The sequence below is a fragment of the Triticum aestivum genome, chromosome 6B, assembly GCF_018294505.1.
Source record: "Triticum aestivum cultivar Chinese Spring chromosome 6B, IWGSC CS RefSeq v2.1, whole genome shotgun sequence".
NCBI lineage: Eukaryota > Viridiplantae > Streptophyta > Magnoliopsida > Poales > Poaceae > Triticum > Triticum aestivum.
The window spans coordinates 190854750-190865007 of NC_057810.1; positions in this window are offsets into that span (position 1 = coordinate 190854750).

Consider the following 10258-nt stretch of genomic DNA (forward strand, 5'->3'; position numbering starts at 1 on the left):
TATTAAATAATATAAATAGCGAGTGCGGAATAATGGTGGATCGGTGTGCGGAATTCTCCTAGGCAATTGTTAACAATACCAATAGTTGTCATTGCAGTTTCATATGAGGGAGAGGCATAAGCTAACATACTTTCTCTACTTGGATCATATGCACTTATGATTGGAACTCTAGCAAGCATCCGCAACTACGCAAGATCATTAAGGTAAAACCCAACCATAGCATTAAAGCATCAAGTCCTCTTTATTCCCATGCGCAACAATCCTTCTTACTCGGGTTTGTGCTTCTGTTCACTCACCAACCCACTATAAGCGAATCATGAACGTATTGCAACACCCTACAGCGGGAACCCCTCACGCTTGCGCGACACGGAGGGCACCATAGGACATCACCAAAGTAAAACATACAACTCATACCAATCTAGATCATCAGTCAACCCAAAGACAGAAGATATCTACTCAAAACATCATAGGATGGCAACACATCATTGGATCATAATATGTGGCATAAAGCACCATGTTCAAGTAGGGATTACAGTGGGGTGCGGGAGAGTGGACCGCTTAAAAGAGATGAGGATGGTGATGATGATGGTGATGTTGATGAAGACGATCATCGTGGTGATGATTCCCCTCCCGATGGCACTCCGGCGCCACCGGAAGAGAGGAGGAGAGGTTCTCCCCCTTGTGCTTCCTCCTCCATGGCCTCCACCTTCTGGTCCTTGGCCTTCATGGTGATGAAGACCCCTCCGGGATACTCCTCCATGGCCACCGGTGATGATGGCCCCCTCCGGGAGGGTGCCGGAGAGGGCCCCGATTGGTTTTTCGTGGCTATAGAGGCTTGTGGTAGCGGAACTTCTGATCTAATCTTTGTTCTGGAAGTTTTAGGGTATGAGAGTATATATGGGTGCAGAGGGTACGTCGGAGGAGCTACAGGGGCCCCACGAGGCAGGGGGCGCGCCCGGGGGGGGGGGGGGGGGGGGGAAGGCCACCCTCGTGGGCAGCCCGTATCTCCCCTAACGTGCACTCCAAGTTCCCTGGGTTGCTTTCCTTCCAAAAATAACTTCTCCAGTTGATTTCGTTCCATTTTGACTCCGTCTGATATTCCTTTTCCTCGAAACACTGAAATAGGCATAAAACAACAATTCTGGGCTGGGCCTCCGGTTAATAGGTTAGTCCCAAAAATAATATAGAAGTGGAAAATAAAGCCCAATGTTGCTCGAAACAGTAGATAATATAGCATGGAGCAATCAAAAATTATAGATACGTTGGAGACGTATCAGGCATCCCAAGCTTAATTCATGCTCGTCCTAGAGTAGGTAAATGATAAGAAGACAATTTTTTATGCGGAGTGCTAGTAAGTGCTTAAGTTTGATCAATGATAATTCCAATCACTTTTTCTAGCATCAATATGTGTCATAATAGCAGCTTATCTCATAAAACTTTTCATGATCAAGTAACAATCTATTCACAATGTCAAGCATGGTTCAGAAACTTCATTGAGAACTAACAAACTATAATCTCAGTCATTGAAGCAATTGCAATTTATCATAAGAGCAAGTCCAACAGTTCCCCTAAAATTTCTCCCCTATATCTCAAAACAGGGGACTCCCCTAAAAATATTCTCCCCTAAAAATTGCTCAACTCCAGCAGTTCCCCTAAACATCTCTCTTATTCTATATTTTAAGAATATTTCATAACTACCAACGGCTAGTTTCCAATGGCTAGTTTTCCAACGGCTAGTTTCAGCCCTATAAATACATGATCACCCCTCATATCTATCACAATCCTGATCGTGCCTCCTCTTCTACCTCTCTTGCGCCATCTCTCTGCCATCTCTCCACAACGAAATGAGTCACCGTCGAAGTTTGGCCCGACAGTTTTGCGAAGATTCCTCCTTCGAAGATGAGGAACTCGTGATGGCTGCAATTGTAGCAGAGGAAGAAGAAGCCCGGTTGGATGCTCCACGACATGGAGGTTCACAACCGGGACGTCAATCTCTTCAGCGCGATTTTGCGGAACGCTTTCAGAATCTCCACAAGGACTATTTTGCAGAGAACCCCACCTTCAAGGCAAGGATGTTTCGCAATAGGTATGAAATTTGTGCATCTATTTCATTTTCACCATAGTAGTTGCTCTTCATGTCTCATTTAAGTTTTTCTTCACAGGTATAGAATGCATCGTCCTATTTTTCTGTGCATAGCAAGTGCTATAGAGGCACATGATAGCTATTTTTCCCTGAGAAGAAATAGTGCTGGTGTTCCTGGTTTACATCCATATCAAGAATTGACCTCGGTATTTCGAATCCTAGCTTATGGGATAGCAGCTGATCTTACTGATGAGTATTGTCGGCTAGCAAAGTCCACCGCTTTAGAAAATCTTAGAGGATTTGTGCATGCTGTGATCGAGGTCTTTGGGGGTCAATACCTAAGATCTCCAAATGCCGAAGATACTGCTAGATTACTTGCAATTCGAGAGCAAAGGGGGTTTCCGGGTATGCTCGGAAGCATCGACTACATGCATTGGAAGTGGAAAAATTGCCCTACTGCACACAAAGGTTTTTTTGTTGGCCATAAATGCGTACCCACGGTCATTCTTGAAGCCGTTGCTTCACAAGACCTTTGGATTTGGCATTCTTTCTTTGGTTTACCAGGATCTCATAATGATATAAATGTCCTCCACTGTTCACATGTGTTTGCAAACCTAGTTGAAGGGCATGCTCCAGAAGTGAATTATACCATCAATGGTCACAACTACAACACAGGGTATTACCTTGCAGATGGCATATATCCGTAGTGGGCAACTTTTGTGAAGACAATACCAAATCCCAAAGGTGAGAAGAACAAAAATTTCTCCCGGTTTCAATAAGCATATTGGAAGGATGTCAAACGAGCCTTTGGTGTTCTGCAAGCTCGTTTTGCTATTGTACGTGGACCGGCAAGGTATTGGGATCTGGAGACACTCGGAGAAGTGATGACAGCTTGTATCATCCTACATAACATGATAATAGAAGATGAGCGTGGAAGTCGTGTAGACTACCGCTACGATAACATGGGAGAACTAGTGACACCTTCTCACCGAGAGGCGGCTACATTGACTCAGTTTCTTCAAGCTCAGAGTGATATTCGAGACAAACAAGTTCACTGTCAGCGGCAAGCTAATCTAGTTGAGCACCTATGGCAGATCCGTGGACTGATGTAGCTTTCAATAATGTAGTCTATGTCACCATTTTAGATTATGCAAGTGTGTACTGTTTTTCAATTATAATGGGAGTGTAAGCACTATCTGTATCATTTTATAAATAATGGAAGCAATAGTTTACTACACATAGTCAGCCAAATGGTTCAGAGATATAGTATAGATTACTACACATAGTTCATCCAAATGGTTCAAAGATAATAATTAGTACAAATTACAAGACACATTTCATCCAAATGGTTCGAAGATAATAAGTAGTACAGATTACAAGACACATTTCATCCAAATGGTTCGAAGATAATAAGTACTACAGATTACAACACATAGCTCAAGCCGACGAGTTACGATGTCGGTTGATGATCTGGCTCTTCCTTAATTTGTAGAATTCTTGTTCTTGCTCATCCATGCCACTAAGGTCCATGCTCATTATTTTGCTTTCTTCAGCCCCCATCATGCGTTCTTTCGCCATTCTCATGATTCGTATCTTTTCTTCTTCTAATTCCATCTTTTTTTCTTGTATTGCAAGTTTCTTTCTTTCTTCTACCAACCTATCTTCTTCTCTCTGTTTGTCCATTGCAATCATGAGCTCAAATCGCTCTTGTCTTTTTGACTCCCTTGTCTCCAAGATACCCCCAAATGATTCCATGGCACTACTATTAACTGTACTGGAAGAACTTTGAGCCCGCCATGCTGCATCTTTAGCCCTCTTGATTCTAGGTGGCCTTTTCTTGGGGACAACTTTAGAGGGAGATGTAGCTTCATCCTCAAACAAACTAGCAGATGATGAATTAGGAGTATCCAAGGAGGATGTCTTCTGTTTTTTTTTGGGGGCGAGATTTCCACTTCTCGGTGTCTTCCAACTTATTAAAGCAATGCATCAATCCAAATGATTTATTTGCCTTGTCTCCATTGGCATAGAGAACAATCGCTTGACATAGCTACATTAATACATATGCATCAGCACAACAAAGATATGAACAAAATAGGAACCATGCAAAGCATATTTGTTACCTTATTTTCACGTGTCATCCCACTTTGGTTCCTATTCAGGACCTGACTATAACATGCACAAAATATATTCACTTGTTCTTGAATAATAGCCCAACGATGCTGAAGAGAACCTTGTGTGCGACCATGGTCTTCAGATTTATTGGCATGGAAATAAGCATCGATTCTTTTCCAATAACAATCATGAGATTGGTCGACTCCTATGATTGGATCTTGAGTTATCTCAAGGTATGCATCCACCAAAGTTAAGTCTTCAGCCTTGCTGAAATTCTTTTGCCTCTTCGAAGCGCTTGGTTTCGAGGTGCTTGATTTCTTCCCCTTTGCTTTCAAAGACCTTGCTGTCATAGGAGGGGTAGGTTCTGCAGGCCCTTCGAGATCAGTTTGTTCTTCTTCATCCTTTTCGAGATCCATTTGTTCTTCTTTGGTCCAGTGCAAATCATTCAATCCGACATCACTTTGCAAAAGTTCAAAATAACTCTGATCGTCCATTACTTAAACCTGAAACAAAAACGAATGAACCATACATCATATAGATGTGCAGCAACCAATATCAAATAACTAGCAGCAATCAATCGCAAATAGCTATGTAAATGTTATATCCCAGTAGCAATTAACTTGCAGCAGTCACTAGCAATCAGTAGCAAATACAAATGAAATCAAATAGCAGCAACAGTCAGTGGAAAATTACTAGCAATAGCACCAACAATCAGTAGAAACCTATCTCTCTAATCTATATCTAAATGTGCAGCAAACACATCATACAACATCATACATCATGAAGAAAGTACCATACATCTATATTAATGTGCAGCAATCACAACATCTCTCATATCTCTGCTCTCTTTCTCTCTGTTCTCTCTAGCAAAAGCGGGCAGTAGCAGCAGCTCCAGCAAGCCACACCATGGATGCATGCCATCTCTATAGCAGCAGCGCCCAGCTCCTCCCTTCTAGCGCCTCCCTCCTCGCCGAACCCACTGCCCGGCGGCGGCCACGCCCCTCCCACATCTGGTCTTCACCCACGGCGGCGGCCACACCCCTCCCCCCGTTTGGTCTTCAGCCACGGCGGGCGCGCGGCTCCCCCAGCCGAGTCACAACAGCCGCCCCCTTCCCCCCAGCCATGGCAGCCACGGCAGCATAGCACCTCCTCATCTGCAGCCAAATCGGTCGCGCCCCCAGTATCCATTGCCCGGCGGCGCCCTCTCTCCTTCCCCTTTCTATTCTGCTCGGATCTAAGAGAAAAACATGAAAAGAACGAACCTGATGCAGTGACGGCGGCGGCGTTGTGGCGGGGCGGAGCTTTCCGGAGGCAGCAGTTGCGCCGGTCAGCGAATCGGGGAGGGGGTCGGGGAGGTCGCCATTCCCCTAGACAGAGGGGAGAGAGGGGTCGTTTTCGGGGAGGCATAAAAAAAGGGGAGACGTTCGGGGAACTGCTGGAGGCTGTTTTTTTGCTTTTCTCCCCTATAATGACGATGGGGGATGGTTTCGGGGCGCTGCTGGACTTGCTCTAACATCAGAAAGAGTCAAGAATAGAGTTTTTCAGCAAGTCCACATACTCAACTATCATATAATCTTCTACAATTGCTAACACCCACGCAATACTTGTGGTTATGGAGTTTCAGCCGGACACTGAGAAAGATAGGGGCTTATTGTGTTGCCTCCCAACGTATTCACCTTTAGGTGATGTCAACAATAATAGCCCATGCTAACTTACATTCAATTGGATATATATATATATATCATGATCTTTCAAACACGAGGAGCTTGCCAAAGGATAAAATGAAAAAAGGGAAAGGTGAGGATCACCTTGACTCAAGCATAAAGTAAAAACATAAAGTAAAGATAGGCCCTTCGCAGAGGGAAGCAGAGGTTGTCACGCGCATTTAGGGTTGATGCACAAAATCTTAATACAAAATAACGTCACTTTATATTGCCCCTTGTATGTGGACCTTTATTATGCAGTCTGTCGCTTTTATTACTTCCACAAGAAGTTCGTACAAAGCTTATTTTCTCTGCACTAATAAGTCATGCATATTTAGAGAGCAATTTTTATTGCTTGCACCGATGACAACTTACTTGAAGGATCTTACTCAATCCATAGGTAGGTATGGTGGACTCTCATGGAAAAACCAGGTTTAAGGATATTTGGAAGCACAAGTAGTATCTCTACTTGGTGCAAGGAATTTGGCTAGCATGGGGGAGAAAGGCAAGCTCAACATGTTTGGAAGGTCAATGACAATATACTTTAACTGAGATGTCGGAAAACATAAACCATTACGTTGTCTTCCTTGTCCAACGTCAACTCTTTTAGCATGTCATACTTAATGAGTGCTTCACAATCATAAAAGATGTCCAAGATAATATATTTGTATGTGATCCTCTCTTTCCTTATTACTTCCTATTAATTGCAACGATGACCAAAACTACGGTTGTCAACTCTCAACAACTTTTATGCCTCATACTTTCTATGTGTGAAGTCATCACTAACCATGTTATAAGCATATGAAACATATAAAAAAATTCAGATTTATGACATTCAATTCATTCCCCCATTTACTCGTAGGGTATACGTGAAGCACAAGAGTAAATGACAAACTACTCCAAAAGATTTGAGTGAAGGGCACTGAGTAGGCAAATAATTACTAACTAGCCATGGGAGGATTCTTTTTCATTCAATATTTCAGATCCAATGATTTTATTCAAACAGCAAGCAAAACAAAATAAAATGACATTGGAAGGATAGCACAACTTATGTGAAGAAGCAAAAACTTAGGTTCAACCGATACTAACCGATAGTTGTTGAAGAGAAAAGGTGGGATGCCTACCGGGGCATCCCCAAGCTTAGAATTGTGCTTGAGACTTCTTGAAATATTATCTTGGGGTGCCTTGGGAATCCCCAATCTTGAGCTTTTGTGTCTTCTTAATTCCTCTCATATCATGGTTTCTCTTTTTATCAAAAGCTTCATTCACAACAAACTCAACAAGAACTCGCGAGATAGGTTAGTATAAACCAATGCAAAACCTTATCATTTTCTACTGTAGCAAATTACTAAAATTATTATTCAACATTGCATACTGAATGCCTCTGCATATTTAACACTCCTATCCTCAAATAGAATCATTAAACAAGCAAACATATGCAAACAATGCAACCATAACAGCAATCTGCCAAAACAGTATAGTTTGTAAAGAATGGAAGAGTATCAATACTTCCCTAACTCCAAAAATTATGAGAGAAAATTCCCAGTGTAGTATATTTATCAGAGCTCAATATGAAAAAATATTCAACATTATACCACTCTCTGACTTTTCTAGGGAATTTTTGCAACAGCGGTAAATTTTTTGTTTTCAAACAGCAACATGTATACTAGCAAAATAAGCATGGCAAAGGCTATCCTTGACTTCTTTATTGAAATTAAAGATGCAAAACATTAATCTAATTAATAGCAAGCAAATACTAACAAAATAAAATGACTCTCCAAGTAAAACACATATCATGTGACGAATAAAAATATAGCTCCGAGTAAGGTGTACCGATAGTTTTGAAGACGAAAGAGGGGATGCCTTCCGGGGCATCCCCAAGCTTAGGCGCTTGAGTCTTCCTTGAATATTACCTTGGGGTGCCTCGGGCATCCCCAAGCTTAGGGTCCTTCCACTCCTTATTCTCCTCATATCGATATCTTACCCAGAACTTGAAAACTTCAATCACACAAAACTCATCCAAACTTCGTGAGATAGGTTAGTATGATAAAGAGTAAACCATGCACTTGGGTACTGTCAAAGACAGGTTCAATTGTTGTCACACAATGCCTACTGTACCATATCATTTGTACAATTTATATTGAGAAATATAAGTCATAGAAACTAGAAAACAAGCAAACTATGCAATGAAAACAGAATCTGTCAGAAACAGAACTGTCTATAATGATCTGAATAATAACCATACTTATGCTACTCCAAAAATTATGAAATAAATTGGTGGACGTGAGGAATTTGTCTATTAATCTTATGCAAAAAGAATCAACTCAAAAGCACTCTTCTGTAAAAAAATGACATCTATTCTCGTGAGCGCAAAGTTTCTGTTTTTTACAGCAAGATCACTTTAACCTTCACCCAAGTCTTCCCAAAGGTCTTACTTGGCACTTTATTGAAACAAAAGGATATAAAACATGATTACTACAGTAGCTTAATCATGTAAACACACAAAAACAGTAAGGGTAAATATTGGTTGTCTCCCAACAAGCGCTTTTCTTTAATGCCTTTTAGCTAGGCATGATGATTTCAATGGTGCTCACTTTAAAGATAGGGATTGAAACACAAAGAGAGCATCTTGAATAATATGACTAGCATATTTAAATCTAACACACTTACGATGCCTAGGGATTTTGTGAGTACAAAATTTATAAGAACAACAATCAACTAGAATAGGAAGGCAAAACAAGCATAACTTTCAAAACTTTAAGCACATACGGAGGAAACTTAATATTATTGCAACTCCTACAAGCACGTATTCCTCCCTCATAATAGTTTTCAGAGGCATCATGGATAACAACTTTGTTCTCATACTCAATTGGAACCTCCTCCGAAATAGTGGAATCATTACTAACTAAAGTTGACACTCTTCCAAATCCACTTTCATAAATATCACACTAAGATTCAATATCTTCCAAAATAGTGGGATCACTAATTCCTAAAGTTGACACTCTTCCAAACCCACTTTAAATGATAGTATTATTCATACTCCAAAAGGTATAAGTGAAGTTCATGGAGCAATTCCATAAGATCATACTTAAAAAGATTTAAGTGAAGCACATGAAGTATTCTATAAATCAATGAAGGGATATCTCATGCTAGCATGGTTCTTTAAGAAAAGGAAAAACACAAAGGACACAAATCATGTGAACAAAACAAAAACCGAGGTATACCGATATTTGTTGAAGAAGAAAGATGGGATGCCAACCGGGGCATCCCCAAGCTTAGATGCTTGAGTATCCTTTGAAATATTTACTTGGGGTGCCTTGGGCATCCCCAAGCTTGAACTCTTGTCTCTCTTTATTCTTCTCACATTGGTAACTCCTCGTTCTTCTAACACTTCACTCACAAAAACTTAAACAAAAACTTGTGAGATCCGTTAGTGTAATAAAGCAAACTACCACTTTAAGGTACTATAATGAACTCATTCTTTATTTGCATTGATGTTAAATATACTATATTTCAACTTCTCTATGGTTCATACCTTCCTATACTACTCATAGATTCATCGAAATAAGCAAACAACACATGCAAAACAGAATCTGTTAAAAACAGAACAGTCTGTAGTAATCTGGAAGTTTGGAAAACTTCTGTAACTCCTAAAATTACAAACTAAATTTGAAAATTTGAACAATTTGTACAGAAGTAATGTGCAAAAATAATCAGAACCATTTGACTTTCCAGTTAAAAACTTAAATTCATGCACTACAGCCAAAGTTTCTGTTTTTGTTTTGCACAAAGCAAACAAGCAATCTAATCATCCTAAAACCAAAGCTTGGCATATTATTTTTATAATACAAGGAACATATACAAAGGGGATAATTATTTACAGAGAAACTTCCATGAAAAATTCTACATTGTTTCCGTGAGCATGAGCACAAGTGCTCAAGGTCGACCCTCACTTCTTCAATGCAAAACCTTCCAATCACTTCTCTTTTTGAAAAACTTTTTAGGCATGAAAGGCAAGTAATAAATTTTTATGGCATTTTAATATTTAATAATTTTTTTGTATGTTTCACCCACAACTAAATAGAAACAAAAAGGAAAAAAAATCTACTTACTGAAGGAAGCAAACAAGCACACACGAGAATATCAACCCCACGCTATTGCTCCCCGGCAACGGCGCCAGAAAAGAGCTTGATAATCCCCAAGTGCAAGGAATCATCGTAGCACTTTCCAAAGGTGGAAGTGATAAGTATGGAGTGTTGAACCCACAAGGAGCTAAAGGTAAGATCAATATTCTCTCAAGCCCTATCTGCCACCGATACGACTCTACGTGCACCAGACGTTTGCTTCCAACTAGCAACAA